The sequence below is a fragment of the Rhinopithecus roxellana genome, chromosome 3 (assembly GCF_007565055.1).
Source record: "Rhinopithecus roxellana isolate Shanxi Qingling chromosome 3, ASM756505v1, whole genome shotgun sequence".
In the NCBI taxonomy this organism is placed as follows: domain Eukaryota; kingdom Metazoa; phylum Chordata; class Mammalia; order Primates; family Cercopithecidae; genus Rhinopithecus; species Rhinopithecus roxellana.
The window spans coordinates 90,277,727-90,294,885 of NC_044551.1; the positions used below are offsets into that span (position 1 = coordinate 90,277,727).

Consider the following 17,159-nt stretch of genomic DNA (forward strand, 5'->3'; position numbering starts at 1 on the left):
GGGAGGCGGAGTTTGCAGTGACCCAAGATGGCACCACTGCTCTCCAGTCTGGGAGACAGAGTGAGACTCCGTCTCAAAAACAAGCAAACAAATAAAAAAACAAAAAACAAAACCACGTAATTTGTCAATAAAGCGAGTATCCAAGCTCTCCCTTGATCACAGATTCTAGTCTGTAACCGCAGGTATTGGGATGCACACAGGTGGTGGTGTGTGCAACACAAACTTCTCAATTTGGTAACTGAGGGTCTTCATGATGAAGACGATAGTTTTGAAAGATATGGGTCATTCTGAGAGACTGGGAAGGACCATGATTAATCAGAATTCCAAAAAGACTACACAGAAAAAAACAAAATAGAGAAGAAAGTGGGGAATCTAATGTCATAGTTTGCATCTGTTCTCCTGAAACCATCATTACACTTGTAAAAGATAATTATAAGCCAGACAAGGTAGCGCATGCCTGTAATCCCAGCACTTTGGGAGGCCAAGGTATGAGGATGACTTCAGTCCAGGAGTTCCAGACCAGCCTGGGAAACATAGTGAGATCCCCATCTCTACAGAAAACACAAAAATTAGCTGGGCAGAGTGGTGTACACCTGTACTCTCAGCTACTGGGAGGGCTAAGGTGGGAGAATTGCTTGAGCCCAGGAGGGTGAGTCTGCAGTGGGCCATTATCATGCCACTGCACTGCCTGAGTGACAGAGAGAGATCCTGTCTTAAATAATAAATAAATAAATAAATAAATAAATAAATAAATAATCACTATAGAAATAAGTCCTTTTTAAAGTAACTAAATATTTTGAACTTTGAAAATAACGAAAAATAATTGATTATTTTACGATTTTGTCAGATTACTTTACTTGCCAGATTATGAGCTAGACATTCTAGAATTAGTCTTCTCTTCTAGAGCAGAGGTCAGTACACTGGGCTGCCTGATTGTTTTTGAAAATAAAGTTTTATTGAAACACAGCCATGGCCATTCATTGACCTATTATCAGTAAGTGCTTTCACACTGCAAGAACAGAGTTGAGGAGCTGCAACAGAAACTGCATGGCTGGGGAAGTCTACGGTACTTATTATCTAGCCCTTTAAGAAAAACTTGACTGACCCCTGTCCAGAGTCTTAGACGAACGTACTTCACTAGTGACTCAGTTCCTATCATCAGATGAGAGTGTGATTCAGGTCTAAAGGATGCTGCAAAGATTAATCGGGCACTTTTTGGTTTGCAACAATATTATCAGTGAAAAACAATGTCACATGGGAACTTTTTAAGATGGGGAAACAAGATAGTCTTTTTGTTTCTTAACTCTAGTTCCTTCTTCTATGTATTCTGCCTGAGAGCAAAGAGACAGGTTGCTACACAGCATGTACCAGGTCAAAAACTCTGGATGGTCAGGTTAAACTCCCCAGGAGGTATGGTGCCAAGGCACAAAATCCACAGAGAACAGCTCCAAAAAACATGCTTGGGTGTCAAGCAAGAGTTCCATCCCTTTCTGCTGCACGGCACAGAGCAAGTCACCTACCCTCTGAGCCTGTTTATTCACAATTATGAAATAGGGATAATAATACCTTTACATGAGAGGGGATTTACAAAAATTAAATAAGACAATAAAGACTTAAATGCTCCCTCTTGAGCAGATGACATGGTCTTGTGGCGCCCTTCTGATTATATCATGCCTGCCCATCTCTAAAGTTAAAATGTTTGTCTTTGCGACGTTTCCATAATACCAAACAATAGCTCCATGGCAAAAACGAAGCTAAAGAAAACACAGCTGTTTCTTATCGTGAGCTTACACCCCAGTCAGAGCCTCCATTTAATTCTCCCCAGACCTAGCTTTCTCATCTCCAAGTCCCAGTCTAAGCTCCTCTCCTCGGCCCTCTGTCCATGACTTCCTCCAAAGGTTCAAGGAGCTGTCACCCTTGGCGCTCATCAATTCTGTCTTGGTGCACTTCCTGGGAGACCCATCCAGTTGAAGGGTTTTGAAAGCCCTCTGGGATGCTGAGGATTCTTTGTCTACACTCTACAGCCCACTGGATTATTTCTTGAGCTTCAGACTCATGCACACAGTGGTCTACGATTGATCCAACAGGATATCCTTCAAACTCAACATGAGAAAGTGAGCTCATCACTACCTTTCTCACCTACCCGAACCTTCTCCTTCTCCTGTGCTTCCTCCCAAGAGACTAGAACCACATCCACCCCATTGCCCGGCCAGAAATGTAGGGGTCTTTCTGAACCAACTTTCACCACTACCACCACCACCACCCTCACATCCAATGCTTATGTTCTTCCTCCACTAAAGTATGTTCAGAACTCCACTGCTAGGTCCTAGAAAACAAAATATGAGCTGAAATACTGCACAGCCTTCTGAGAAAGCTTTCGTTCTTCCCTATCTCCTCCTGCTGCTGGACAAAGACAGTTGGAGTTCCAACCACTGTTTTGGACCCTAAAGACAGAAACCAACACTGTGGAAGGAAGAGCTGAGAGATGAGTCTGAAACGTTTTTCACATATATTTAATGTTTTTGTATTGACGTATAATCATTTTATATATTTTGGGGGTACATGTGATATTTTGATACTTGTCTACAATGTGTAATGATAAAATCAGGGTATTTGGGAAATCCGAAATCTGGAAACTTGATCACACCCCTCAACTGCCAGATTCACCCTAGAACCCATTTCTGGAATTTAATATAAGAAGAGTTAACCTTTTCTCTCACGTAAGCCATTATAGTTTTAGGTTTTCTGTTCTATGCAGCAAAATATAAATCTAACAGAGTGTAGATGTCTCAAAACCACTCTTCAAACACCAAAAACTTCAGGTTAAAATATTTCAGTACATCTGACAATACAATATTCATGCGACCCCTTCCCCTATGATCATCTCTCAAACAAACTTTTCTTTCTCAGTGACCAGTATTCGGAGCATTGGATCACTTAAAAATGCCAAGTCTGCTCACTGACTTCTCCACATAAATTATATACTCATGCTGTAAAAAATAAATAGTAACAAAAAATTAAGCTGATTGTTAAAGTTACCATAAAGTCAATGCAGAACATTTCAGAAAAGAATAGATAAGTTCATCAAAGAACACACTTCTTATGAAGTGCAATGTTTTTATAAAGAACAAAGTGACCTTTTAAAGTCAAGTGGAATATGCCTCAAATTAAAATCAGGGCCTGGCGCGGTGGCTCACACCTATCACCCCAGCACTTTGGGAGGCCGAGGCAAGCAGATCACTTGAGGTCAGGTTGAGAGCAGCCTGGCCAACATGGTGAAACCCCATCTCTACTTAAAAAAACATACAAAAATGAGCTGGATGTGGTGGTGCAGGACTGTAACCCCAGCTACTCGAGAGGCTGAGGCATGAGAATTGCTTGAACCCAAGAGGCGGAGGTTACAGTGAGCTGAGATCACACTACTGCACTCCAGTCTGGAAGACAGACTACGACTCCAGTCTTAAAAACAAAAAGAAGAAAAAAAAATAAAATCAATGGTGTACCTCAGTATACGCGGACAAAATAGCACTAGCAAGAAGGGTGTCAGCAATAGGTAAAAATAAAAGGAAATCCTTAAAACACATCAGAATGAGAAGCCTTACAAATGGTCAAGAAAAAGACTTAGGTCAAGTTGTGGGTTGAAGAAAAATTAATAAAGTTGGAAGACAGAAAGATAGAGAAATGTTACTACAGACAAAAGAATCATTTATAGGAAAAAAGAGAGTCTAAATTGAAGTTTAAAAAAAGGTAAAAAGGTTGTGATCACTTATTAAAATCTAGAGGTCTTCTTTTTTTTTGTATTTTGGTGGCACTATTTTATTTTCTGAGCTCTCAAAACTCAAAACGGTTTTAACCCTACCTGAAAAGTGATTTTAGGTAGGGTTAAAAAAAAGTGTATGTCAGGAAAATGACTTAGCATTGACTGAATGTGACTGGAAAAGCCTGATGGTGTGAACAGTAACTGCATCTGGCTTCTGAAATTCCTCACCAGTTAATCATACCCATCTAGACTTTTGCTGGCCCCAAAGCTTAGGCGGGATCTACCACACAGAAGGCCCTGAATGTTGCAATCCACGGAGATAAAAATCCTGACTTGCTGCTACAGGCATCCCCAAGAGAGGAGCAGATGGCTTCTTGTTTTGACCAAATTTGCTTCTGGATGAAAGCAAGAAGGCTGCAGGAAGACTCAACATTTACTGCACCCCACACAGGGCAGGCCCACCATCAATGCAAGGCCAACAGCAGGGATGGTTCCTGCGCTGGGCCCTGCAGGCTCAGGGTAATGGGGTCTGAGCTCACAAGGGCCATGAAAGTGTAAAAGTTTGAGATCTCAGAAAATAAAATAGTGCCACCAAAATACAAAAAAGAAGACCTCTAGATTTTAATAAGTGTTTGCCTACAGTAATACGCCAATTAGTTTCTACAACGCAACACATATATAATTTTGCAAACTACAATTAATTGGGGATGGGAGTGTTTGTCGATGGTTACTATGACATGGAGCAGGGCCTCCATACTTAAGGATGCTACAGCCCGTGGAAGGGTGTTACAAAGAGAAGAAGGAAATCAAGGAGCCTCAGAATAGGCGCACCACATGTAAACATGCTTTTTAAACTATCAACAAGCACAATTGCAGTGTGGTACGTATTTTTTAAGATATTATGGTGTTGACTCATTCTGTGCCATCTTGTAGGCACCCAGAAATATGCATGTTTTAGGACACGGTGTTATAGTACGGGCTGGAAATCATTCACATTCTACAGGGGGCATCATTCAGAGTTTAAAAGAATACTGAAGTGTCTTGAGCCTGGTTTTATTAACCCTCAAATGTATGCAATGAGAATGTCCAATCTTTGGATAAACATTGAACTGTCTAATGTAATGATTATTAAACAACAGCATACCCAAGAGTCATGTCCAACTGGGGCTGAGACAGATATTTTCTGATGGTTCTGCAGCAGTAGCCTCTCTATCTAAAGTAACATGGCATAGTCCACTATAAAATTAATAATGCCATATAAGTACTGACATTCAGGGGAAATTTTTAATTACAAAAGTCTTATCCAGCACATAGCGACAGCACATGCTGAAAAAAATTATTTTATTGTCAACTATGACATAATAGTTTTCACATCAAATGAATACATCCAGCTACTGACAGAGACTACTCCAGATAACGGACATTAGGTATCAACTAGGTCCCTTAATTTCAACAGTTTACAAGCACTGGGCTAAATTTAAGTGTGAACCAAAGGACTGTCACATTTAGAGCTGAAGTAAGAATTCTGACAGTATGACTGACTACAGGTAACCCTTGAAAAGATATTTACTAGAAAACTGAATAACATGAAACCACCTGCCCACTATCCCAGGTCTGAAGTATTCAAGTGTTTCAATGCAAATGATGATAAGCAACTGAGAACAAGACAGAGAGAAGAGGGATGACCCTGGGCTATAGCCAGTCTATGCATAAGACAACTCCATGGTGGCCTGGGATGCAAAGAGAATCACAATTTTTCTGGTCACCAATGTCCTTTTCCGGGAAAGAGGGAGGCACCGCTGAGAGAGATCACAAAAACGCTAAATATTTTCTCATCCTCTGCAGTGCATTTATCCTCTGATTCTCATAACATAAAGTCTACTGATTTTTTAAGTTAAAGATGCAACATAAATGTACATACGAAGTGCCAGCACATGGATATGAACACACTTCATTCCTGCCGCTGTCTCACACTGAAAGAGATGCAATTTCTTAAATCTCGCTGAGGGGTTATGTCCTGAAAGGCAGGCCTAAGGGCTGGCCCGGGAACTTTATAGGCCACATCAAAGTTGATCCCCAACCACTGGCACCTTTTGTAGAAGCAGCATTCGTGGTTAGAGGCACAACTTCAGATTGGTCCCAAAGCCGGAAAATATACAGAAACTACATTCATTGGACAGTCTGGTATTCAACCGATTTCTTTCGTAATTGAATGAAGGCATAATAACACTGATGGTTTCCCATCCTCTAAACCAGATGAAAACACAGTAACATAGTTGTTGACCTGTATGAAGTCAGGATCCACGTCCTTTATAGAACCTACAGGTTATTTTCTCAGCCTCTGAGTACCTGGATAAAAAGCTCTGAGATCCAGTGGCCTATACTTTACATGTTCAGAACTTTAAGAACCCAACAGTCAGAAATCCAGATGACATTTAAAAGATAAACCTTGCTTTCAGAAATCCAAATGGCATTTATCTATTTATTTCTTTATTTAGAAACAGGGTCTGGCTCTGTCGCCCAGGCTGGAGTGCAACAGCACAATCCCGGCTCACTGCAGCCTCTGCCTCCCAGACACAAGCAATCCTCCCACCTCAGCTTTCGGAGTAGCTGGGACTACAGGCGCGCCACCATGCCCAGCTAATTTTTGTATTTTTTGTAGACACAGGATTTCACTACATTACCCAAGCTGGTCTTGAACTCCTGTACTCAGGCAATCCACTGGCCTCAGCCTCACAAAGTGCTGGGATTACAGGTGCGAGCCACTGCAATGGCCAAATGACTTTTATAAGGCGATACAAGCTAACTGATGGAAGGCAGGGTGATCCTCAGTGGTCACGGCCAAAGCGTTCAGAACCCCAGAGGCTAAGAGGGAGCAAGAATGCTCTTTTCAAAAAGACTTTCCACAGAACGATCTGTAAAGCAAACTGGGAAAATGGGCAATTAGAGAATGAGGTCCTTCCAGATTTCTTCAAGTTACAAATATCCCAAGAAGCCTGCATCTAGTCACAGAGATGTGAGTTGACACAAAACACAGCACTATTCATTCCTCTACTCACGAGTTGTATTTAACAAAGTTCAGCCAGTTTTCAGGGCAGCCACATCTCCCGCAGTCTAGAGTCTCCTCCTTTCCAGAGGTCTTTTATTTATTTATTTGTTTGTTTGTTTGTTTATTGAGATGCAGTCTCGCCCTGTCACCCAGGATGGAGTGCAATGGTGCGATCTTGGCTCACTGCAACCTCTGTCTCCCAAGTTCAAGTGATTCTCCTGCCTCAGCGTCCCGAGTAGCTGGGATGACAGGCACGCGCCACTATGCCCAGCTAATTGTTTTTCTTTTTGTATCTTTAGTAAAGACAGGGTTTCACCATGTTGGCCAGGCTGGTCTCGAACTCCTGACCTCATGATCCACCCGCGTGGGCCTCTCAAAGTACTGGGATTACAGGCGTGAGCCACCGCACCCAGCCAGGTCTTTAATTTCACAAGGAGTGTTGGGTTCTTGTCAAGACAGTCTCAACCGTCTTTTAAAGAGGTCAAGCCCACCCCACAGCTGGGACAAGTTGTGGCTATTGTTTCTGGCTGAAAGACTTCCTCCAAATACCCCAGAGAAGCCTTCTCCAATAATTATAGAAGATTCTAGAAAACATCTAACCGTGTTTTTGTTGTTGTTGTTGTTGTTTTTTCCTGGTTCTCTTGATTTTTTTTTCTCTATCCACGCGTTGTTATTATTCGACTTACTAGTAGTAATGCACTACTGTCCCCTAGTTTTACGTTTTGACTCCATGGAAGCCAGCATACAAGCTCAGGCATTATACAGACTTGGTTCTGAATCCTGGGGCTTCTGCTAATCCTTGAGTTATCCTGAGCAATGTATTTATTCACTGTGACCTCAATTTCTTCTTCTATCTTTCTTTTATCCCTTTCTCCATTTTTCCTTTGGCCACTCCAGCAATTTTTCTCTGTATGTTTTTGTTTTTTAAAAAAGTGAGCCAAACAGCAAAAACTGAGATTTTCTGCTTAGAGAAAAAAAAAGGTAACTTTCTACACAGAGCCTACTAAGTTGTAAAGGCCTATAAAATTTACTATCATCAATCTCATATTAAATTGCTGAGGTAAGAGTATTTTTAAAAAGAAATTAACCATGGAAACAAAGTGGTATTGATAGATTTGGTCTCCTGAATACAATTATATCATATATTTGGCATTTAGATTTACCATTTATAAGATGTCTGTTGTAATATCAACAATTATAACATAAAACTCCATCTTCAAACTGGGAGAAAGCAAAAATAATTTTAAATACAAATTACTTGACAGCCACTACAGGGAAAAAAAAGTCCCACTTCAACAGTAAAGTTTAAGTACATTTTTTAAAACTATAATTATAGTATCAGCCGGGCGTGGTGGCTCACGCCTGTAATCCCAGCACTTTGGGAGGCCAAGGTGGGTGGATCCCAAGGTCAAGAGATTGAGACCAGCCTGGCCAAACTGATGAAGCCCCGTCTCTACTACAAATACAAAAATTAGCCGGGCATGGTGGCGCGCGTCGGTAGTCCCAGCTACTCAGGAGGCTGAGGCAGGAGAATCGCTTGAACCCGGGAGGCAGAGGTTGCAGTGAGCCGAGATTGCACCACTGCACTCCAGCCTGGCAACAGAGCGAGACTCCATCTCAAAAAATAAATAAATAAATAAATAAAATAAAATAAAAAAACCTATAATTACAGTATTTTTGATATACATAAACACAAATATATATTCAATGCCTTCCCTATCAAGTCCTATGAAGGCTAAAACAGAACTCTTAAGTCTGACGATGTACACAATGGCAGTGTGCTTGTGGGGCACACTCAGGCTCTCTGTCACGAGCTCCCTCACCCCTAAAATGCAGAGTTGTAAACGATGACTCCCGGGATTCCTCTGGTCGTGCCCAGTGCCAGATCCTCAACTTAGTGGAGTTTACTAACTAGAACCTAGGCCCCTAGACACTCATGCATCAGGGATCCTTAAGGAATCTGTTTTCCTGATACTGGAAAACACTATTATGTTTTATTTATGTTTGAGGTTTGATATCATTGTTACCTATATACACAAAACAAATCAAACAAAAAGTGACACCACAGAGAATCCAGTCGGATGTTAAAGTAGATCACTTATAAGCAGATTCTGTTACACTGGCACGGACTAATTTACTTGTCTGAAAAAGCACACATGGTGTTAAAGCCACCTTTCACTTCATTATTGTGTCCTCCAGATTCCAAGAATGTACAATGCGTATAACCTTATCAAGAAGGTATACAAAGGAAATATTTTCATGTATAGACTCTTACCAAATTAAAAGTTCCCTTCCAATATTTAAGAACCTAAATATCAATTAGAAAACTTCAACCCTATCTGATAGTTTACAATTTAAGTATATATCTGCAAAAAATTATCTTTATCCAGTTTCACATAGTAAACTTATTTTACTTATTACACTTGAAAAGTCACACACGATGAACATTCTAGCAAGAGCTGCGGTGCTTTGCAGGGACACAGCAGTGCTTTGTTTTCTGGGGGCAGTGGACAAGCATTCGGTGAGAACCAAGGTGCAGGGTGTTAAGGAGACAAACAGACACAGAGCCTGCAGGCATAAAGCTTTCATGACAGACTCGGAAAGGAAATGGTTAGAGTCACACATAAATAAGACAAGTTCGGCCGGGCGCAGTGGCTCAAGCCTGTAATCCCAGCACTTTGGGAGGCCGAGACGGGCGGATCACGAGGTCAGGAGATTGAGACCATCCTGGCTAACACGGTGAAACCCTGTCTTTACTTAAAAAAAAAAACAAAAACAAAAAAAACTAGCCGGATGTGGTGGTGGCAGGCAACTGTGGTCCCAGCTACTTGGGAGGCTGAGGCAGGACAATGGCGTAAACCCGGGAGGGGGAGCTTGCAGTGAGCTGAGATCCGGCCACTGCACTCCAGCCTGGGCGACAAGTGAGACTCCGTCTCAAAAAAAAAAAAAAAAAAAAAAAAGACAAATTCACCAACAACGAGATCATATGGTAAGACACCGTCCACAAACAAGTAAAACAAATTCACAAATAAAATAATGACCATGTGTTGTGAATGCTCTAAAGGAAAGGAAACAGAGATCTAGATTAGAACAGGGAGAATGGCAGGAACAGCCAACCCTTATGGGGGCATTACTCTGTGCCCAGCCAGTCCTCACCCTCTGCTAATTCCAAGCGCAAGGCAGACATCAGTAGTGTCAAGTTAGACACAGGAAACGGAAGTTAAGAAGGTTGGAGGGGGCCGGGCGTGGTGGTTCATGACTGTAACCCCAGCACTTTGGGAGGCTGAGGCACGCAAATCACCTGAGGTCAGGACCTCGAAACTAGCCTGACCAACGTGGCAAAACCCTGTCTCTACTAAAAATACAAAAATCAGCTGGGTGTGGTGGTGGTACACACCACGCCTGTAGTCCAAGCTACTCAGGAGGCTGAGGCATGAGAACTGCTTGAACCCAGGAGGTGGAGGTTGCAGTAAGTCCAAGATCGCAGCCCTGCACTCCAACCTGGGAGACAGAATGAGACTCCCGCTCCAAAAAAAAAAAGCAAGAATTTAAGTCTCAGTGGCTTTATCATGATGCCCTTTTGTCACCTACCATGTTAGCATGTCGACTTGCTAGAGGCAACAGACTACAGGTGTTCCAGAATGTTCCCTTTCCCTTTACACACATGATCTGGTGTCATACCCAGATTTTCAGAAAGGCACAGACTTACAGGGATGAGAGTGCTTAAAAAACATTTTACAAGCACATGTTCACTTATTTAAAGACATGTCCTCCCTGCCCCCACACACAAAGAAATCTTTTTAGAAGGAAAAAAAATGCTTACGATTACCTTTTTTTTTTTTTTAAACTGAGTTGACTTTTTTTTCCTAGACTTACTTCAACTCCTCAAGGACATTAGCAAGCAGAGCAAAGATGTACTGTTACAAATAACCTTTTCTGTTGTTTAAAGTTATAACACAAAGCATTACAGATACTTTAAACAGATTATTAATAAGCACAATGACATAACAATTGCACTTATGATCATTTAATCCCCCTTAAATTAAAATAAGAAGCCCTGACTTGAGCATTCATAAAGAGATAAAATTATGCTACTCTAATTGTAGATACGTGTCATCATAAATTTGTCCAAACTCATAGAAGGTACAACACCAAGAGGGAACCCTAATGTAAACAAAGGACTTTGGGTGACAATGATGTGTCAATGCAAGTTTATCAACTGTGACAGATGTACTCTGCTGGGGGATGTTGATAATGAGGGCAACTATGCATGGGTGGGAGCAAGACTTTGTATGGGAAACCTCTGTACCTTCCACTCGATTTTGTGTGAACGGGAAACTGATCTAAAAAAATAAAGTTGAACAAAAAAGAGAAATAAAGCCACAGGACCATTCTCAACCACACTCATCACAGGTATATATATACAAAAACTTCTACTGTTCCTTGCACTTTAATAACAACTGAGTCATTGATCAAATTTAAAAGAAAACAGGAGTTACACATTCACCGTGGTTGAGAGTAATTGCTAAAACTACTAATGGTGCATCAAAGAACTCCTTCCTAGTCGAAGGAGGGGCATGAAAGGAGAGCATGATTTCACTCCTTTCTCAGCCAATCAAGAAAGCATACAGAATAGATGTGAATGAGAGGTGTTTTCTTTTAGAGATATTCATTCACCCTTAAAATGTGGAACACTCGCATTTTGTAGAGACACAGTGCAGTTCAGTATCTCAGTTGAGAGTCCCCTCCCACCCCCATTTAATTAAACGCTGAAGTTTGCGTTTCAGAAAGCCCTGAGTTTGCATGCCAGCTCCATGTACTTGTTTTGCAGCCTTGTTCTTAAATCCTGCAGCTCTTGGTTGGAGCTTCTATTTTGTTCCTGTGAACTGTCCCCATAGGCCTGACTCCCACAGAGCGCAGTTGAAGGGACAAGAGGAGAGGACATCGAGGGACACCCATGGTGGCACACACTGGCTCACTCCAGTTTCTACACAGATATCTACGAAAGCTTCAGGGCCTCGTTCACTCCCAGCAAATGCAGCAAATATACAGCACTTAAAGAAGTCACAGAAACATTACTCAAACTGGAAGCAAAACATTATTTTTTTTTGTTGACTGATATATGCTTCCAGCAAATAAGAGAAATGCAACATGAACTAAGATGTTCTGGGTCACACTGGCTACGTAACCTGTTATTTGTTTCTCTGTGCCACAGTTTCTTCATTTGTACAATGGGATAATAAAAGAATCCACCTCATCTAGCTGCTGTATTTTACAATGTTCATCTTTGGGCCGGGCGCAGTGGTTCACTCCTGTAATCCCAACACTTTGGGAGACTGAGGCGGGCGGATCACTTGAGGCCTGGAGTTCAAGACCACCCTGGCCAACATGGCGAAACCCCATCTCTACTAAAAACACAAAAATTAGCCGGGCCTGGTGGTACATGTCTATAGTCACAGCTACTCAGGAGACTGAGGCACAAGAATCGCTTGAATGTGGGAGGCGGGAGTTGCAGTGAGGTGAGATCACATCACTGCACTCCAGCCTGGGCAACAGAGCAAAACTCTGCCTCAAGAAAAAGAAACAAAGTAAAATGTCAATCTATGTAAAGCTTAGAATGTGGCCTGCCTAGCACGTGGTAAGCACTAGACAAGCCTGTGCTCAACAGACTAAAAGGTGTTATTTTGTAATGTTATAATTAAAAGAGACTATTAAATATTTTTAAATGCCATTGAAAAAATAAATCTTGGCCTAGTTTTGCCTTCTCTGTAACGATGGTTTTATGTTTCCAACTTAAGAACAAAATCACAACAATTTTGTCTTTTTGTTTAGTAGGTGTCTTAGTCCATTACTGCTGCCCTAACAAAATACCTTAGATTGGGTAATTTATGAAGAATCGATACTTATTTCTCATAGTTCTGTAGGTTGGGAAGTCCAAGGTCAAGGACAAAAGGGGACTAGGGCATTCCCTTTCAACCTTTTTTATTTTTTATTTTTTGTTTTTCAAAATATATGGAATGCTTCACAAATTTGCACTGTCATTCTTGCATAGCAGCCATGTTCATCTCTCTATGGTTCCAATTTTAGTATATGTGCTGATGAAGTTAGCACATTATTTCTCTTTTTTTAAAGAGTCAGAGCCTCACTCTGCTTTTTATTTTATTATTTTACTGAGGAGTCTCACTCTGTCACCCAGGCTGGAGTGCAATGGCGCAATCTTGGCTTACTTCAACCTCCACCTCCCAGATTCAAGTGATTCTCCTGCCTCAGCCTCCTGAGGAGCTGCGATCACAGGTGCCCGCCACCACGCCCAGTTATTTTTTGCATTTTTCAGTAGAGACAGGATTTCACCATGTTGGCCAGGCTGGTTTCCAACTTCTGACCTCGGTGATCTGCCTACATTGGCCTCTCAAAGGGCTGGGATTACAGGCGTGAGCTACCACGCCCAGTCAGAGCTTCACTCTGTGACCCAGAATGGAGTGCAGTGGCGTGATCACGGCTCACCCCAGCTTCAAACTCCTGGGCTCCAACCTGTTTCTTTTATATTTTTTTTTTTGTTTTTAATTCTATTTTTTTCCCAACATGTTTTATAAGAGCACTAATCCCATTAGTGAAGGTGGAACAATCATGACCTCAGCGTTTCCCAAAAGGCGTCAGCTGTTACTTAATACTATCACACTGGGCATTAGGTTCCAACACAGGAATTTTGGTGGAACACATATATTCAAACTACAGCACAGGGTCACTTTAAAATTACAATTCTATAAACAGTTCTGACTACAAAACTGGACGAATGAAGAGAAGAAGCAACACCTCCATGCTACCGGGATAACATTTCCAAAGACCTCACTACAACAGTTACCAACAAAGAGGATTTTGAATTAGTACAAATTCACAGATTTTGGGGGTAATCCAGACTAAGAGTTTTACTTCACTCATTTAAGCCTGTGTTTTCAAATGAAGGGCAGTATCACATGCAAATATAACACATATATCCAAATTCCTAACTGGGTCCTAAGTAGGACTGGCTTTACTTTGCAAGGCTCTAGAAGCAAGATAGCCAAAGCTGTCTTACAAGATTGACAGCCTAGGCTATTTAAACACATCCTGACATTGACACCAAGACCCCAGGGTGAGTGTGGGGTCAACAGTTATCACCAAAAATATGGCCTTCTGTTCCATGTACTAACACATTGATCTGTTTTATTTAGATCCTGAGTTTAGTGACCTCAAGAATTATTTACCATAGTGAACAGGGAAAATTTCCATATTTGCCAAGGCTTTCTTTAAGAAAGAGCTGGGCCGGGCACAGTGGTTCACGCCTGTAATCCCAGCACTTTGGGAGGCTGACATGGGAGGATCACAAGGTCATGATATCGAGACCATCCTGGCTAACACGGTGAAACCCCACCTCTACTAAAAATATAAAAAATTAGCCAGGCATGGTGGTGGGCGCCTGTAGTTGCAGCTACTCCGGAGGCTGAGGCAGGAGAATCACTTGAACCTGGGAGGCGGAGCTTGTAGTGAGCTGAGATCCGGCCACTGCACTCCAGCCTGGGCGACAGGGTGAGACTCCGTCTCAAAAAAAAAAAAAAAGAATTTACTGAAAATAACCAAAGTTGAACAGAAAACAGGTGATTAATAACTGACACTCAAAAAGAACATTCCGGCCGGGCGCGGTGGCTCAAGCCTGTAATCCCAGCACTTTGGGAGGCCGAGACGGGCGGATCACGAGGTCTGCAGATCGAGACCATCCTGGCTAACATGGTGAAACCCCGTCTCTACCAAAAAATACAAAAAACTAGCCGGGCGAGGTGGCGGGCGCCTGTAGTCCCAGCTACTCGGGAGGCTGAGGCAGGAGAATGGCGTAAACCCGGGAGGCGGAGCTTGCAGTGAGCTGAGATCCGGCCACTGCACTCCAGCCTGGGCCACAGAGCGAGACTCCGTCTCAAAAAAAAAAAAAAAAAGAACATTCCACATAGTCTCTGAAAACGCATGGAGTCATATCAATATTTAAATACAGTTCACTATGAGTCATGTTTAAATAGTCATATAACTGATGCCATACATCAGATATTTATCAGAAACTATGAACCATTCGTGGTGCTGGAAAATAAGATGACAAACTAGGGAAGAGATGGCAGGAGGTGAGGAGGAAAAGTAGGTCAGGTTCAGATTTGGAACGAATGCGGTAATGCTTCAGTACATTCAGATGAGACTATTTGGAGATCAGACGAGCATTTCTATCCCAGCTCCCGTGGGTTCCGCAGAACACTTGCATCAAATGCTAGACACACAATACTCAAGGTTTCTCCTCACTGTTCTGAAGCTTGACGTTATCTCCCTCAACACTTAACTACAGTTTTCATCAAATAAACATCAAATTATTTCCAAGACAAACATCAGTAGGTGTTAGTTGAAAGGAAGGGGAGGGAGGTTCAGCTTCTTCATTTCTTTGAAGTTTTATTTTGGTTTCAATAAAAAAAACTCAGATGGCCAGCTATGTAGACTGAACAGACTGAACAGTGACCACTTTTCCCGCATAAGACAGCTGAGATAAGGAAGACAACCAAATGAATCTGGAAGATTTCAAAGAAAACGTCCAGTGCTGTACTGAAAAAAAGAGAGCAGTTTAAACAGAAAAAAAATATTAATAGAAAGGCACCTAAACAAGTCACAAACCAAATAAAGTGTCAATAGGAGTGCCAATCAAATTGTATATATCCATCCAAAAGAGAGATGACTGAGAACAAGAATCCCCCAAATAAGCATTTATGTAATTAAAGAGCCTCTTAGCATACGTTGTGTTTCATACATGCTTGGCGAACACTGATAACTACAGGTAATCTTATTTTAGAAAGCAATGTCAGGGGGCCAGACACAGTGCCTCATGCCTGTAATTCCAGCACTTTTGGAGGCCGAGTTGGGTGAATCACCTGAGGTCAGGAATTCAAGATAAGCCTGGCCAACATGGTGAAACTCTTGTCTCTACTAAAAATACAAAAATTAGCCAGGCGTGGTGGTGCACGCCTGTAGTCCCAGCTACTCAGGAGACTGAGGCGGGAGAATCGCTTGAACCCGAGAGGTGGAGGTTGCAGTGAGCCACTGCACTACACAGCCTGGGTGGCAGAGCGAGACTCCATCACAAAAAAAAAAAAAAAAAAAAAAAAAAAAAAAAAAAAGAAAGAAAGCAATGTCAGGTGACACTCACCTAGCAAGAATCAGATTACAGAACCTGTTTAAGCATCTTATTTCCAGAGACCTGTAACGTGTGCAAGCTCAACCATAGATTTAGGCAGTTTTCTTTCTTCAAAATGTGCCATACCCAAGTCACTAATGTTAAGAATGGGTTTTCAGTCCGTGCTTTAATCCAGAAAAGCATTCTGGGTGAGCTCAGTGAGAGTTCTTTGGGTCTTTCATTAGATAGTCTTATCATCTTTCTTTTGTTTTGTTTTGTTTTGAGACAGAGTCTCGCTCTGTCGTTCAGGCTGGAGTGCAGTGGCGCAATCTCCGCTCACTGCAGGCACCCGCCACCAAGCCCGGCTAATTTTTTGTTTTTAGTAGAGATGGGGTTTCACGTGTTAGCCCGGATGGTCTCGATCTCCTGACCTCGTGATTCGCCCGCCTCCGCCTCCCAAAGTGCTGGGATTACAGGCTTGAGCCACCACACCCTGCCCCTTATCACCTTTCTTTACAATACCTCCATCAAGAATTCTTGGTTGTTTACTACCCCGTGGGTTGGTAGATTTCATTAGCTTTCAAAGTATACAGAAAAATTCCAGCTTTTGAAAATTCCAGAGGAATGACACAGTAGCACAAGCAGCTTTTTAAATATACAGAATTGTGATTTATTTACATAAAGACTGCCTATTAAGAATTTTTTTCTGAAGATTAGAGGATACCAAGAAAACTACTAAAAACATTTTTTCCCCTTAAGATATGGGTCTAGTTAAGAGTGCATTGCTCACCGTATTTGAACCACTCAACTTTCAGATATCAGGGTCTTCATATCTTTAATTCCTATTATTAAAATATTTCTGGGGTTTTTTTTTTCCAACAATAACATGAAAAATAAACTCTTAGGACCTGCTATCAGAACATATTCAGTAGCCATCTAACTACATCGGAGAGAATATCAACAAGGAGTGAACATTTTCTCAATCAAGAAACTAGCTGAGCGTGGTGGCTCACGCCTGTTATCCCAGCACTTTGGGAGGCGCAGGCGGGTGGATCACCTAAGGTCAGGAGTTCCAGACCAGTCTGAAAAACATGGTGAAACCTCGTCTCTACTAAAAATACAAAAAATTAGCCGGGTGTGGTGGCAGGCACCTGTAATCCTAGCTACTCCAG

The 17,159-nt window shown here is 41.9% G+C and overlaps 1 protein-coding gene and 1 non-coding gene across 2 annotated transcripts in view; both read right to left on the reverse strand.

Moving 5' to 3' along the window:
• Positions 1-17,159, reverse strand: part of BASP1 (brain abundant membrane attached signal protein 1) — a 60,727-nt gene that overhangs the window by 24,223 nt on the left and 19,345 nt on the right. The gene's annotated exons all lie outside the window — the stretch shown is intronic.
• Positions 12,816-12,920, reverse strand: LOC115896646. The gene has a single exon (XR_004056558.1). It is a non-coding gene; the product is annotated as a U6 spliceosomal RNA (small nuclear RNA).